The 16,883-nt window shown below is 42.9% G+C and overlaps 1 protein-coding gene across 3 annotated transcripts in view; it reads right to left on the bottom strand.

Moving 5' to 3' along the window:
- SEMA3D (semaphorin 3D) overlaps positions 1-16,883 on the bottom strand; it is a 236,473-nt gene that overhangs the window by 156,825 nt on the left and 62,765 nt on the right. The window contains exon 1 of one of the 3 annotated variants that reach the window (XM_033959418.1): positions 15,386-15,468. The exons of the other annotated variants lie outside the window; for them this stretch is intronic. The gene's annotated coding sequence lies outside the window, so the exon portion shown is untranslated. Of the gene's footprint in view, positions 1-15,385; positions 15,469-16,883 lie in introns of those variants that run through there. 3 annotated transcript variants of the gene reach the window in all.

The raw sequence follows: 16,883 nt of genomic DNA on the forward strand, positions 1-16,883 counted from the left end.
CATCGCTATGGATGGGGTAACACTTACACTAGCGACGGCTCATGATTCAAAACTAAGAACACTTTAGGCCAAGTAACCCAACGCCACACCATTTCCTAGAATTACAAGGCCATTAAGAGTCGATTTATGTTTGTGTATCAGTCTTTGCTCACTATACTATAATGAACGCCATCAATCTATTCCCTGGAGAGATTTTGGAAGAGCAAGAAACAAACAGCCCACAATATTTACAGCCGAGTATTTGTCAAATGTATTGAAGACAGATGAGCAAACTGAAACCGCTTGCTGCTTGAGGTCTACAGAGATTGAAAAACATGAGATCACAACATTTTTTTATGTCAGTCCCAAAACAATAACAACAGTTTTCATGTTCGGAACGCCCTGGCTCTTTTAACTCTTTCAGTGCTGCATACTTCTGAAAAAGGGACTAGAGGGTGCTCTTATGGTGAAGGTAAACTCTTGTAAGCTCTGTCATCACCGAGGGGCTTCGTGGGTCCTTACGTGTGCTGACGTAATTTTGACTGCTGGAGTAAAATGGCTGACTTTTTTCTATTTTTCCTATTAGTGCTAAGGGCTCACACGCTATGCACATGATGATTGGTTAACGCAGGGTACTAACCAATCAGTGCAGAACAGGCCCACTCTACTACTGCTACAGCTACTTATCACTTACCGTATTTTCACTCATATATAGAAACATAGAACATAGAAAGATGACGGAAGAAAAGGGCTATAGCCCATCAAGTCTGCCCACTCTACTGCTTCCTCTTCCAGCGGTCCCGCCCTTTCTCTGACATCAGAGAAAGGGCGGGACCACCAGAAGAGGAAGCAGCGTAGACGCAGGGCTAAGAGAAGGGGCAGGACCGCCAGAAGAGGAAGCAGCAGGACGACGGTAGGAAACTTCTACATGATGGGGGGGAGGCTGTGGGGGTGCGAGCGGTCCTTCGGGGTGGGGGTGCGGGTGCGTGTTCCAGCGCGAGCGGTCCTTCGGGGTGCAGGTGCGAGCAGTCCTGCTGGGGGGGGGGGTGAATCGGACGTCGGGGGGGAACTATGTAAAAAAAAAAGGGGATAACGTGCTCACGCATATAACGCGCATGGTTATACACGGTTTGTAAAATTGTGTATAACGCACGCATTATATGCGTGAAAATACGGTATATAGCGCTGAAAGGCATACACAGCGCTGTACATTTTGACATTTATAGACGGTCCCTGCTCGGAAGAGCTTACAATCTAACATGGACAGACAGACATGACATATAGGGTTAGGCATGCAGAACCCAAGATGAGGAGTTACCACTACTATTTATCACTTATATAGCGCTGAAAGCCATATGCAGCGCTGTATATTTTGACATTAAATAGACGGTCCCTGCTCGGAAGAGCTTACAATCTAACTTGGCCAGACAGACATGACATATATGGTGAGAGGAGTTAGGAGTCGAAAGCACTCTCGAAGAGGTGGGCTTTTAACTGGGTCTTGAACACTGCCAGAGATGGAGCCCACCGTAGGGATTCGGGCAGCTTGTTCCAAGCATACGGAGCAGCAAGACAGAAGGGACGGAGTCTGGAGTTGGCAGTTCAAGAGAAGGGCACAGATATGAGGAACTTACCAGCTGAGCGGAGATCACCGGGGGGAGGGACATAGGGGGGAGATAAGTGAAGATATATATTAAGGGGCAGCTGAGTGAGTGCATTTGTAGGTTAGTAAGAGGTTTGAATTGTATTTGGAAATTTATTCGTGACTTTAGAAGAGGGATAACGTGACTTTAGAAGGGGTATTTGTGACTTTAGAAGAGGGATAACGTGATTAAAACAGCTCTCATGGAATATGAATCCTGCAGCAAAAATTCTGGATGGATTGGAGAGGAGCGAGATGGCTAAGCAGAAGGCCTGAGAGTAGCGAGTTGCAGTAGTCTAAGCGTGAGGTGATGAAGGCATGGATAAGTGTTTCAGGGGTGTGCTTGGAGAGGAAGAGACGGATTTTAGTAATATTATACAGGAAGATGCAGCAGGTTTTAGCGATATGTTGTATCTGGGTGGTGAAAGAGAGAGAGGAGTCAAAGATGACCCCGAGATTACAATCAGACAAAACAGGAAGGATGAGAGCGTTGTCCACAGAGATGGAGAATGAGGGAAGGGGAGAGGTGGGTTTAGGCGGGAAGATGAGCAGCACCGTTTTAGCCATATTCAATTTTAGATGGCGGTGAGACATCCAGGTGGCAATGTTGGACTCTGGTCTGGGTTTCAGTAGAGATATTTGGCGCAGAGAGGTAGATATGGGAGCCGTCAGCTCTCTGCCTCAGACCCAACCCCAGTGCTAAAAATGATCACAGGATGCTTCAGAGTTAGCACTTAACCAGCCAGGGGAACCGCAGAAATGGGAGCACATAAAACACAGCCCTATCTTTATGCATCAACCCATGGCCGCTTAAGTCCTGAATACTGACTTAAGTGGCCATATGGACTTATCTGATTAAAGCCAGGGGTGGAATGCAGTTTTCTAGGCCGAGTCCACTAGATCCCGATTATGTCTTGCTCACATGTGTACACAGTCAAAGGACACATGGAAAATTCTTGAAATGATGGTGATGAATCATTGGGCTTCCCACAAATGAATTTTTCAAATAGCGTCAAATCTATATGTTTCTGGGAACTGCTCGAAACACGTTGTCCGTTTCTCTCGTTTACTTTCTTGGAAGGATGCCACCCGTGTATGTGGTGTTTAATCTGAGGTCATTTACAACATATTACCCCATTTAAGGCAGCCTCATCTTAAACTAATTAAATTCTCTGAGGTTCCTAAACCATTTCTTCCCTACTGTTAACTTGGCCCCAATGTCACATACTGTAAGGATTAAGCCGATATAGGGTAATATCATGCTTTGGGAAGAACTTTTCATTTTGGGCATCTTTTAAATCCATATTTAATTGTCAAAGTGGGGCACAGATGGTTATGCAAAACAGCTGCTATATGTGCCTGATTGATTTGTGAGAACAGCGCTCATTCCAGTGAGCCTTAAAATCATAGTTCAATTCCTCCCCCAGGGTTTGGGCTCAGACCCAAAGCTCTCACTGCAGAACGCTGGTATGGAGGGCTCCAGGAGTAGTGGATCTTGGAGCTGTCCTTATGAAAAGTTAAACTCCAATAGGATCTAATTTAGGGGATCCATCTCATAGGTTGGCCTGATACCATCGGATGTCACAATTACAAGGCATCTCATTACGCTTCCTAAGCAGTTTCGTTCAATCTTAACAGCCTGATCCTTCTTGTCCTCAAATTTTTTTGTCTTTATTTCCTCTGTCTGACCGTCAAAGCATTTACCTCACCATCCCGCAGTAACATACTCTTACTCTGCTTAGAAAACCCAGTGTAAATGAATAATAATTAATTGCAATTTGAAATCTTGGCACACAGGAGCCAAACATGAATATTCAAATGTACATGTCCTATTTTTTCCTCTCCTACTCAAACGCTCTGCTGGGAAGCTCAGTCAATCTTTTGTTTTCAAGTTTGTAGAGATCTGGAATGACCTTCCTGACTCCATTAGGCTTTTAGGCCAGCGGCAATTATTTCGTAAATTCCTGAAAACTTTGTTGTCCTCACAATTTTTAAATGGTTTAACTACAGCCTCAACAAAATGATAATATTATAGTTATTTTTCTTATGTACTTTAGTTTTTAATTAGTTCTTTCTTCTCCTATGTTTTCTGCTATGTACTCTAGTCTTAATTACATGTGAACCAAGTCAAGCTCCACTGGGAGATGACCCGGTTTATAAACCAAAGATTAGATTAGATTAGATTTATATGTTGGCACCAAAGTTGCACACAAGGCTGTAGTTCAAAATATATGCATGAGAGATCACATAGAGGGTTGAGTTGTGAATTTATCTCACTCATTCTAAATCCTGGAGAAGGACCGAGATTGTCTGGCAAAGTTACACGAGAAAATGGAGTAGATTCTGCGCCGTTCACAGAGGAGAGTGTTTATCAGCAACTTGAAAAACTGAAGGTGGACAAAGCAATAGGACCAGACGGGATCCATCCCAGGATACTAAGGGAGCTCAGAGAGGTTCTGGCGAGTCCTATTAAAGACTTGTTCAACAAATCGCTGGAGACGGGAGTGATTCCTGGGGATTGGAGGAGAGCGGATGTGGTCCCTATTCATAAAAGTGGTCACAAGGATGAAGCAGGAAACTACAGGCCGGTGAGCCTCACTTCAGTTGTTGGAAAAATATTGGAAGTGTTGCTGAAAGAAAGGATAGTGTACTTCCTTGAATCTAATGGGTTACAGGATCCGAGGCAACATGGCTTTACAAAAGGTAAATCGTGCCAAACGAACCTGATTGAATTTTTTGATTGGGTGACCAGAGAGCTGGATCAAGGACATATGCTAGATGTAATTTACTTAGATTTCAGCAAAGCCTTTGATATGGTTCCTCATAGGAGGCTGTTGAACAAATTTGAAGGGCTGAGGTTAGGACCCAAAGTGGTGGGTTAGAAACTGGCTGTCGGACAGACGCCAGAGGGTGGTGGTTAATGGAAGTCGCTCGGAGGAAGGAAAGGTGAGTAGTTGAGTCCCTCAGGGTTCGGTGCTGGGGCCAATCCTGTTCAATATGTTTATGAGTGACATTGCTGAAGGGTTAGAAGGAAAAGTGTGCCTTTTTGCGGATGATACCAAGATTTGTAACAGAGTAGACACCGAAGAGGGAGTGGAAAATATGAAAAAGGATCTGCAAAAGTTGAGGAATGATCTAATGCCTGGCAACTAAAATTCAATGCAAAGAAATGCAGAGTAATGCATTTGGGGATTAATAATCGGAAGGAACCGTATATGCTGGGAGGAAAGAAGCTGATATGCACGGACGGGGAGAGGGACCTTGGGGTGATAGTGTCCGAAGATCTAAAGGCGAAAAAACAGTGTGACAAGGCAGTGGCTGCTGCCAGAAGGATGCTGGGCTGTATAAAGAGAGGCGGATATGATTCAGACGTTCAAATACTTGAAGGGTATTAACATAGAACACAATCTTTTCCAGAGAAAGGAAAATTTGAGGTTGAGGGGTGGTAGATTCAAAGGCAATGTTAGGAAATTCTACTTTACGGAGAGGGTGGTGGATGCCTGGAATGTGCTCCCGAGAGAGGTGGTGGAGAGTAAAACGGTGACTGAGTTCAAAGAAGGGTGGGATGAACACAGAGGATCTAGAATCAGAAAATAATATTAAAAATTTAACTAAGGCCAGTACTGGGCAGACTTGCACGGTCTGTGTCTGTATATGGCCATTTGGTGGAGGATGGGCTGGGGAGGGCTTCAATGGCTGGGAGGGTGTAGATGGGCTGGAGTAGGTTTTAACGGAGATTTAGGCAGTAGGAACCCAAGCACAGTACCGGGTAGAGCTTTGGATTCTTGCCCAGAAAAAATTATAAAATTTAAATTGAATCAAGTTGGGCAAACTGGATGGACCATTCGGGTCTTTATCTGCTGTCATCTATTATGTTACTATTTATTTTTTGCCTCCTTGAATTTAGAAACTGGGGAGCTTGGGAGGCTTTACCAAAGGTGGAACTGAAGTTATTTCTGACATCTCTACTGTTCCCAGTGGATCAGAACTTAGCACACCTCCAGTCTAACAGGGTGACTAAAGATGAGCTTCCCCCTTCAGGATGGTTCCTCGGTTCACCTCTCCATGGGACTGCCATTGCAAATGCACCAATGCATTGCTTTAGACAAACTCTCTGGTGGGAATACTCCATGAAATGTGAGCCATGCTGACAAACTGCCAGATTGAGTATTAGACCGATAGCTCTGCCACGGGATTGAGGTAGATGAGGGTAAACTTATCCTCCCAGAAAAGTATAAAGAATGAAGGAGAACTCTAAACAATAAACCTCCAAAAATCTATTCAGAGGGGGGGAGGTGTAATTCAGGATAACTAGCCAGTTGAGTTGAGTTACTTGAGTTGGCTAGTTATCCTGAATTACTGCCCCCCGAATACCAGAAGAGAATAGATTTTGGGGCATTAACCTTATCATTCCCCATTCTTTCAGCTTCTTAGAAAAAGAGGAAACTTTCTCAGCAAATAATCACAAGTTTAGATTTCACCCGAGCTATAGTTTGGCATGTATTGCTGTGTCAGCCATTTTAGATCCCAACTTCATTTGAATGTTCATATTCAGCGCCTGGTTGCCTACCTGGAGGGGATGGAGCATCCCAATCCCCTGGTCATGACTCCCTCCTTCTCCAGTGGATCAGAAGTCCCACCCTCTCCAGTGGCCTCCTGCCCTTTCTGGCACCTCCAAAATGGCACCAGCGACCCCTGTGATAGTCTCACTAGGGACCAAACCGCAGTGCAGTAATTCAATAGTAATGAGATAATTTACATATATTTGCATGTTTTACATGTCATTACAATATACCCCACAGTGACTTAGATTTGGGCAAGACAACCTGTATTAGTGTCCTTTACGTCAAATTACGGGGCAATTAAACATGGGTTATTGCCCTTACACAACTTTTAAAAAATCACCCCCCGCCCCCCATCAGCAAGTTGCTCTTTGCATCCATCAATGAGGGATCTTTTCTAATCTTTATCTTTATTTAAAATATTTGGTCAAACGCTTATCCAGCAGTACAAAGCGTTGAGCAAAATTTAAAAATTACAGAAAGACAGACGTATCTGCAATATAAAACATACATGTATTAAATTATTGGAGAAACCAGGACTAAACAGATAAACTCTAATCTTTGAAACAAAAGGAGAAGGGAATTAAAATCATAAAAATGATTAAGAAATTAGTGGCATGGGAATGAAAAATATTAGCAATTCTATGCATCCTTAAAGAGAAAGCACTTTAAACCACTCTTAAATTTCTGCAAATTACATTCTGCTCTTAAATATAAAGGAAGAGAGTTCCAGGTCAAAGGGGCGGTTACTGAAAAAATGAGGGGGCAACGAGTGCCAATTATCTTCAGAGATGGGAGTCTCGTATGTCCTGCCAGTGGTGTTTCCAGTCTGTGCCTTTTTTATTCACCTTTTGAAACATCTGAACTACAACTTTCATATCCCTGTCTCTCATCTGTCTTGTAGCGGATCCTGAAATTTCACTGTAGGAAAGGTGCATCCAGAGATCCATTCAGTCGTGCTTTAAAATTCTCACTGTTCCATGGCACAAAATGTTCATCCTCTCTCAAACAAAACTTCAAAGACGATGGTGGGAAGGACTGAGCCGGTGTCAGGGCTTAGCTCCCGGCAGCTGTGTTTATGCAGATTGATTAACTAGTTCAGCCTTGCCTTTCCAGGCCAAATTAGCTGTACCATAACCAGCTTTTCCTTCTGCACATTAAGCAAATGTGAAAACATTGTATGACATAAGAAAAACTTGACGTAACCTCAGAATAAAATGTATGGTTTATGGCACTGCTTTTTAAACGAAGGTGTCAATCTCCTTTTCACGTTCCATAAATCAAAGCAAGCTAGTTTCTCTAGAAAGCTGGGGTTTCTGAAGGTTTTATAATGGTATCAGGTGAGATCTGAAGTGAATTTTTCCATCTTTTCTGCTGTGGAGCCTGAGAAAATGCATATCACATCTTGCAAAGAACAGCCGTGAAAGTGTTGCATGCTGAACCCTTTAAGTAAATCTTTTCGAGTTATTTCCTAGGTAGATTCATCTGAACAGAGTTCCTCCTTCATAAACAAAGGATTAGCAAACCTGACTACCAGGACAGAAGTTAAGGTGTTCAGTGTCTGGGGCTCTGCTTCAGGGAATTGGGCTACTCTAGAAGGTGCCACCTGCCTCTGCCAATACGGCATTCGTGGCTCAGTTGCTGATGTGCTGGGTGTCTTTTTTTTTTTTACTTTTTTAATATTTCGCAAGCTTTAAACCCGCGGGTTAAAACACGGGCTTGTAAAGTATTAAAAAAGCAGCTCGCAGCTCTGTAAGGATGCGCAGACCGCCTACAGCAGTGGTCTCAAACTTGCGGCCCGCCAGGTACTATTTTGAGGCCCTCGGTATGTTTATCATAATCACAAAAGTAAAATAAAACAGTTTCTTGATCATATGTCTCTTTAGCTATAAATTACAATATTATGATTAAGACTTAGCCAAAAGGAAAGATTTATAGTTTTGCCTCATGCAAAATTGTCATTTCTTTAATAAGACATTAACTATTTTTTTCTGAGGCCCTCCAAATACTTATAAATCCAAAATGTGGCCCTGCAAAGGGTTTGAGTTGGAGACCACTGGTCTTCAGACAAAGAAGATGGTCTGCACATACTTCAGGATCGCTCACTAGCGACCTGTGTGGTCGGTGGGGTCGTTCCTCCGATCGCCCCCATTTGCATGCTGACCCTTGGTGAATTGGTCGGCCTGAGTGAATCTAGCCCATAGTTCCTTCAGATCAGCAGTGCTATAAAACATTGCTGCTTGTTAGCCCCGTAAAGCAGATTAGAAATGTAATATTTACGTTAGCACACATGTCTTTGCACAACCCCCAACACACTCTGGTGCTCATAATTCTTAATAATATCAACAGGGGAGAAGGTCACATTTCTATCCCTGAAACAACATCTAAGTTTTCAAAGCTTTAGGAAAGTGCCAGGCTTGATTAGGATGAGGAGACTCGGAATAAAGTGTGACTCAGCTCGCCAAGCAGGGGGGGCCTAATATGATCCCGCCACCCGCCTGTGCTAATTAACCTGCTTTTACCTATAAGAGCTCAGGGCACTGCAGTGGACGTTTTACCAACTCGCACGTCTGTCTTTGATCAGCTGCAACAACTAAGAACTTTATATTTCAGCAAATGATCTGTGAAGTCGTCTGGAAAGGCTTAAAATCTGCTGAAAATAAATCTGCAATTCAGTAGCCAGGATCGTAGCCGAGATATTGCCACCACTTATCACGTTTCAGCTTCTGCTAATGTCACTCCTTTTTCTACACATTTTTGTGGGCAATATCAGTTGGGTCTGTATGGAGGATATACTCTTAAGAGAACTCAGGAAATGAATTTCCACAGCAGCTGTCTGCAGTCATTTTAAGTACACTGTGCAGTCTGACAGTACCAGTTTCTGACTCTTGCTATGTTTTTCTCAATTTTCCCCTAAACTTCTACAAGAGCACCCCAGCTTTTGCAATGTTCTAGATATCCTCTTCCCATGCACACCCTGGATATTAATCCCCCTATAGACTTATTCCCCTACTCAAAATTTCATAAGGATAGTTTCAGGGGTAAAGAATTTACGTGCACGACAGAAGAGCGGGACTTGGGTGGGATTGTATGTGATGATCTTAAGGTGGTCAAAAAGGTTGAAAAGGTGACAGTGAATGCTAGAAGGATGCTAGGTTGCATAGGGAGAGGTATGGCCAGTAGGAAAAAGGAGGTATTGATGCCCCTGTATAAGACTCTGGTGAGACCTCATTTAGACTATTGTGTACAATTCTGGAGGCCGCACCTTTAAAAAGATATAAAAAGGGTGGAGTCGGTCCAGAGGAAGGCTACTAAAATAGTGCGTGGTCTTCGTCATGAGGCGTATAGGGACAGACTTAAAGATCTCAATCTGTTTTGTTTGGAAAGGCAGGAGAGGGGAGATATGACAGAGACATTTAAATACCAACGTAATGTAAATGCACATGAGTCGAGTCTCTTTCATTTGAAAGAAAACTCTGCAATGAGAGGGCAAAGGATGAAGTTAAGAGGTGATAGGCTCCGGAGTAATCTGAGGAAATACTTTTTTATGGAAAGGGTGGTAGATGCGTGGAAGAGGTGGTAGAGACAGAGACTATGTCTGAATTCAAGAAAGTGTGGGACAGGCACGTGGGATCTCCTAGAGAGAGAGGAAGAGATAATGGTTACTGCTGGGCAGACTGGATGGGCCATTTGGCCTTTATCTGCCATCATGTTTCTATGATTCTTTCTGTTCCAAGCGAATGAAGTGGTATACTTTAACTAGTTTTGTGTTTTCCTTTAAATGACTGAATTATGCATGCTTGTAGAAGATGCAGGAATGGACATTAGTTTGAAATTGTGCTAAATCGACTCCTTTGTGTGTCTTGCTTGTCTGAAACATTAAGCAGACATTTGGGGACAGATTCTGCAAATGGTGCCGTAATTGGCTGTCATCTACAAAAGCGGCGCCAGTCGTGTGTCAATCATGTTATGGAGCTATTTGCGGAATCGCGGGTCACGTCAAAGGGAGGTGGCAAAATGTAAGCCAGCCAGGGAAGTAAAATTGTAAGAAAAAGTTCTCCAAACTAAAAAATGCAAAGATATGAGTATTAAAAAAAAAAGAAGAAGAAGACGACTTGTTTGTATAGAAAAAAAAACTAAGCCAAAGAGTAAATCTTATGTTAGATATACATAGAGAGTTTTCTGTTCCTGCTTTAGAGACACTGAAATCCAGAGTCTGGAATTTCAGCCTAATTATTCTTTTTTCCTAATTTGTCAGATCAGGTGGTTGATTTGATGTTTGTGGACAGCTCCATTCAGAGTGAAAAAATTCCAACGGAACTTCTTCAGTGGCTTATCGACTTTCGTACTTGGGTCATCTTTTAGATCATGGCTAAGCATTTTTCCTTCATTTTCCTGAATATCTTCTAGTTTTACATTTTTTCCCAATTATATTCCTCGAACAAGACAGAACATTCACCCCCCTCTTTTAAGAAACTGCTCCTGGCACTCATAGGAACTCAACGAGTGTCGGGAGCAGCGTGGCTCCCCGCACTAGAAACTTCTATCCAGTTTCATAAAAGGAGGCCCTAGTAAATCAAATTCCAAAGCATAATTTGTTCTTCTGAGGAAATTATCCACCAATAGAGATAGAATTATATCACACCTACATCGTATCCTTCACTAGTCCCCAGATTCTATGAAGGGCGTTCAGGGTCGATGCAAATTAAATAGTTTATGAGCCATTAACAGTAAATTATTGGTGTTAATTGGTACTAAGAGGTTCTTTTATTAAAGCGCACTAACCAATTTAGTCTATGCTAAATGCTAAGGCGCCCATAGAATATAATGGGCGCCTTAGCATTTAGCGTGCACTAATCTTTAGTGCGTGCTAAATCGGTTAGCGCACCTTACTGAAAGGACCCCTAAATTTGACTTACCTGCCTATGAGCTATTCTTTCATGCTGCCTGTCCAAAGGGCCTGATTCTGCAAATGGCGCTGGTAAGTGCCACGTCCAGAACCGCGTCTATTTTCTTCTACAGACGCCTTAAATATAGGCCAGCAATTTATAGACCAACCAACTTCCTAAATTCTGAGCAATATTTTGCCGCTGTAACTGAAAAGAGAGTCTTATCTTATTTTGTTAAATGCCAATTTGCAGAAATAAAATTCTATGTTTTGACCTTGTTTCAGATCATTGATTGACCCATATCCACGTCATTCTCTTCTTGGTTGGGCTGAGAACTTTTCAGCAACATTCCAGAGCTGACATTGTGATGTCATAAGGCCTCATTCCACCAATGCCTGAGAGCCAACCTCAGCAGTGATGTCACAATGGCTTCATTGTCTGATACTTGGCTCACATAAGAACATAAGAATAGCCCAGTCCATCTAGCCCAGTACCCTATCTCCAAAAGTTCTCCGGCCAACCAACCAGCTTCCTAAATTCTGAATGTTATTTTGCCATCTTATTTCGTTCAGTGCCAATTAGCAGAAGTGAAATTCTCCGTTTTGACATTGTTGAGATCATTGATTGACCCATATCCACATCATTCTCTTCTTGGTTGGGCTGAGAAACTTTCAGCACTCCCTCATATTTGGAGTTTAATCTCTATCGGCAAATAGGTGCCTACTTCCTTTATAGAACACTAGAGAAACCGGATATTTACACACGTATTTTTGGCTGCCCATCTCTAAATATTTCTGGCACTCTCTAGAGTTCGTATACAGCAGACATTAGAAACATAGAAACATAGAAATAGACGGCAAATAAGGGCCCACGGCCCATCCAGTCTGCCCACCTTAATGTCCCTCCCCTACCTTTGCCCTGTGAAGAGATCCCATGTGCCGATCCCATTTGGCCTTAAAATCAGGCACGCTGCTGGCCTCAATCACCTGTAGTGGAAGACTATTCCAGCGATCAACCACTCTTTCAGTGAAAAAGAATTTCCTGGTGTCACCTCGTAGTTTCCCGCCCCTGATTTTCAACGGATGCCCTCTTGTTGTCTTGGGACCCTTGAAAAAGAAGATATCTTCCTCCGCCTCGATGCGGCCCGTAAGATACTTGAACGTCTCGATCATGTCCCCCCTCTCTCTGCACTCCTCGAGCGAGTATAGCTGTAATTTGTCAAGCCGTTTTTCGTATGGTAGATCCTTGAGTCCCGAGACCATCCGGATGGCCATTCTTTGCACCGACTCCAGTCTCAGCACATCCTTGCGATAATGCGGCCTCCAGAATTGCACACAGTATTCCAGGTGGGGCCTCACCATGGATCTATACAATGGCATAATGACTTCCGCCTTACGACTGACGAAACCCCTTCGTATGCAGCCCATGATTTGTCTTGCCTTGGACGAAGCCTGCTCCACTTGATTGGCAGACTTCATGTCCTCACTGACTATTACCCCCAAGTCTCGTTCTGCTACCGTTTTTGCTAGGATCTCGCCATTAAGGGTATAAGACTTGCATGGATTCTGGCTGCCCAGGTGCATAATTTTGCATTTTTTGGCATTGAAGTTGAGTTGCCATGTCCTAGACCATTGCTCCAGTAGGAGTAGGTCATGCATTATGTTGTCGGGCACTGAATCTTCGTCTGTTGTGCATTTGCCCACTACATTACTCAGTTTGGCGTCATCGGCGAATAATGTTATTTTACCTCGAAGCCCTTCTGCCAAGTCTCTTATAAAGATGTTGAATAGGATTGGGCCCAAGACTGAGCCCTGTGGTACTCCACTAATCACCTCCGTCATTTCGGAGGGGGTGCCGTTCACCACCACCCTTTGGAGCCTACCTCCAAGCCAGCTCCCAACCCATTTCGTCAATGTGTTACCTAATCCTATAGAACTCATCTTGCTCAGTAACCTGCGGTGTGGTACGCTATCGAATGCTTTGCTAAAGTCCAGGTACACGATGTCCAGGGACTCCCCAATATCCAGCTTCCCCGTTACCCAGTCAAAGAAGCTGATCAGGTTGGATTGGCAGGATCTCCCCTTAGTAAATCCATGTTGTCGGGGATCCCGTAGATTCTCTTCATCCAGGATCTTATCTAATTGGTGTTTGATTAGAGTTTCCATTAGTTTGCTCTAATTAGACCCTTGAACAAGGCTAGGAAACATTTACCCCTCCCCCCTCTTTTTACAAAACCGCAGTAGTGTTTTTTAGCCCAGCGTGTAGAGAGCAGCGCAGAGCATTCAGTGCGCCAGCCTGTGCAAAGAACCGCTATCGTGGTTTTATAAAAAGGGGGGAGGGGAAGTAAAGATACAAAGTTTCAAATCAGAGAATGATGCGGGGACAAATTTTTCCACGTCCCCGCAGAAACTCAATTTCTCCATCCCGTCCCTTTGAGTTTTGTCGCCGTTCCTGCCCCATTCCTGTAAGCTCAGCCTTAACCGCACAAACCTCGAACACTTATGACTTTAAAGCGTTTGAGGCTTGCGCAGGTGAGGACGGAGCTTAGGCATTGGTGGAATGAGGCATTATGACATCACAATCTCAGCTCTAGAATGTTGCCACTTAGGATTTTAAAGCGTTTGAGGCTTGCGCAGATGAGGACGGAGCTTAGGCATTGGTGGAATGAGGCATTATGACATCACAATCTCAGCTCTAGAATGTTGCTACTTAGAATTTTAAAGCGTTTGAGGCTTGCGCAGGTGAGGACGGAGCTTAGGCATTGGTGGAATGAGGCATTATGACATCACAATCTGAGCTCTAGAATGTTGCCACTTAGGATTTTAAAGGGTTTGAGGCTTGGGCAGATGAGGACGGAGCTTAGGCATTGGTGGAATGAGGCATTATGACATCACAATCTCAGCTCTAGAATGTCGCTACTTAGGATTTTAAAGGGTTTGAGGCTTGGGCAGATGAGGGCGGAGCTTGAAGGAATGTGGCAGGGACAGGGAAAGCACTCTCCGGGATGGGACAAGAAAATGAGTTCCCATGGGGACAGGGAAAAATTTGTCCCCGTGTCATTCTCTATTTCAAATCTCTTTTCCTTTCTCGAGTACTGTATGTTTCTGTCTGATCTCTATTGCTGGATGATTGATTATACTTTTCTGTTACAGATCTTGGAGTTTCTTTCTTTTTATGTGGATTTTAGATTGTAAACCGCTTTGATCTGCAATGTGGCAGTTAAAGGTATTATAGAAAGTAGTGAGAAATCAATAAATTTGCTGCTAAATCAGTTAACATAGGACATGAACTGTTTGATTCCTTTTTCTTTTTCAGGATATATTCCCTAGCTAAATGCAAGCTTCATATCCTGGAAAAGTTTGGAACAGCTAATTAAATCAGTTGATGGGCTAATTTAGCTCTTGTGGTGCACATAAAATTTTCCAGTATCAAGATGAAATCAAAAGGGAGTATCATTGTACTGAAGAGAGAAGAAAGGGAAAAAAGGCGGCCATTGCCTGATGCACCTAATGTGTTTCCATAGAAACGGAGACCAAGATGGCTGATAAGGACCATCAACCCATCTAATCTGTCTAGTTCCCTGCCAGGGTAATTTTGCTCTTGGCTGTCTTTGAAGGACCCTTTGTACTTATCCCAGGCTTGGTTGAAATCTGCTTTTGTTTTTCTCTCTCTCTCTCCTCCGCTGGGAGCCTGTTCTGTTCTTCTCTTATGATTTCCATGAAGAAATATTTCCTACAATTCCTCCTCAACCTGCATCCCTTGAGCACCATATCAAGATCACATCTTCTAGACTGTCTTTTCCAATGAAAAATGATTTTTCTCTGCTATTTATATCTTTTCTCCTGTAGGATATACATGTTTAGTACTTCAGATTTCATTTCATAAGGTTTTAGGGTGGATTTTGTAATATTTTAGAAGCTTCACTTTCTACAATCTTTACACTTTTTATGAACATTAACAAGTCCAGTTTGCAAGTGGGACATCAGCAATGACTTATACTGAGGTATTACTGGCTTTTCCCCCCCTATGCTACCTCAGTGATGCAAAAATTACCTATTTTGTAAGCAACCACTCAAAATCTGCAGCTATTCTCTTCTTTTGCTTTCAAGTTTAAACATGCATAGCAAAATGACCTGGTACTTCTAATAAAGTCTCTTCAAACACAATCACAATTCCAACAGTCTGTCCCTGACACGGCTCCACAATTCACTATGGAATTGTTTCTCAAACATAATCAATAGCTTGTCACAGACATGGATTCACAGTCCCAACAGCCAAGACGTAATTGGCCTTTCTTGGCTAGTTTCAGTTACCTTTCACTCAATCCCTGGAGGTGCAGAATTTTAGGTTTCTTCACAACAAAAGAGCCATTGCTTCCCCCTTTAACTCTCCTCTGATATTCCAGAGCACCTTGGGAGGATCTTCACTCAGGGTGATGAAGCTACTAAGTAGTAGATTTAAAACAAACCAGAGAAAATATTTCTTCACACAGCATGTAATTAAACTCTAGAATTTGTTGCTGGAGAATGTTGTGAAATCAGTTAGCTTAGCAGGGTTTTAAAAAGGTTTGGATAATTTCCTAAAAGAGAAGTCCATAGGCCATTATTGAGATGGTTTGGGAAAATCCACTGCTTATTCCTAGGATAAGCCGCATGAAATTTGTTGTACTACTTGGGATCTTCCTAGGTACTTGGGACTCGGTTGGCTACTGTTGGAAACAGGATACTGGGCTTGATGGACCTTCGGTCTTATGTTCTTATTCTATTCCAGTCAAAGGGTTTTAACTTCCTTTCTGCTTGAGCCCTGCCTTCCTGTCCATAGTGGACAGTCTCTACGTCTTGTAATGGTCAAGAAAGGAAGCAGAGGTTTTAAGCTTAGTATCAAAGTGGCTGTTGTTTAAAGTGGGGCTGTATATGAGGGGAGGAGCTGAAAAGTTCTCAGCCCAATCAACAAAGTCGGGGCAGTCTCCATCGAGGGTTATACACTTAGCATCTGGCTTGTGCATTTTACAAGTTTCTGATACATAAGAATAGCCTTACTGGGTCAGACCAATGGAATTTTCAGATAGTAGCAATATTCCATGCATAATCCACAAATAGAAGCAAGATTCCATGCGGAATCCCCAAATAGATGCAACATTCCATGTGGAATCCCCATATAGTAGCAATATTCCATGCGGAATCCCCATAGTAGCAACATTCCATGTGGAATCCCCAAATAGAAGCAAGATTCCATGCAGAATCCCCAAATAGATGCAACATTCCATATGGAATCCCCAAATAATAGCAATATTCCATGTGGAATCCCCAAATAGAAGCAAGATTCCATGTGGAATCCCCAAATAGATGCAACATTCCATGTGGAATCCCTATATAGTAGCAATATTCCATGCGGAATCCCCAAATAGAAGCAAGATTCCATGCGGAATCCCCAAATAGAAACAAGATTCCATGCGGAATCCCCAAATAGATGCAACATTCCATGTGGAATCCCCATATAGTAGCAACATTCCATGTGGAATCCCCAAATAGAAGCAAGATTCCATGCGGAATCCCCAAATAGAAGCAAGATTCCATGCAGAATCTCCAAATAATAGCAATATTCCATGTGGAATCCCCAAATAGAAGCAAGATTCCATGCAGAATCCCCAAATAGATGCAACATTCCATGTGGAATCCCCATATAGTAACAACATTCCATGCAGAATCCTCAAATAGTAGCAACATTCCATGCGGAATCCCCAAATAGAAGCAAGATTCCATGTGGAATCCCCAAATAGAAGCAAGATTCCATTCTACCAAACAAGGGCAA

This window comes from Geotrypetes seraphini, chromosome 9 (genome assembly GCF_902459505.1).
Source record: "Geotrypetes seraphini chromosome 9, aGeoSer1.1, whole genome shotgun sequence".
Classification (NCBI taxonomy): Eukaryota; Metazoa; Chordata; class Amphibia; order Gymnophiona; family Dermophiidae; genus Geotrypetes; species Geotrypetes seraphini.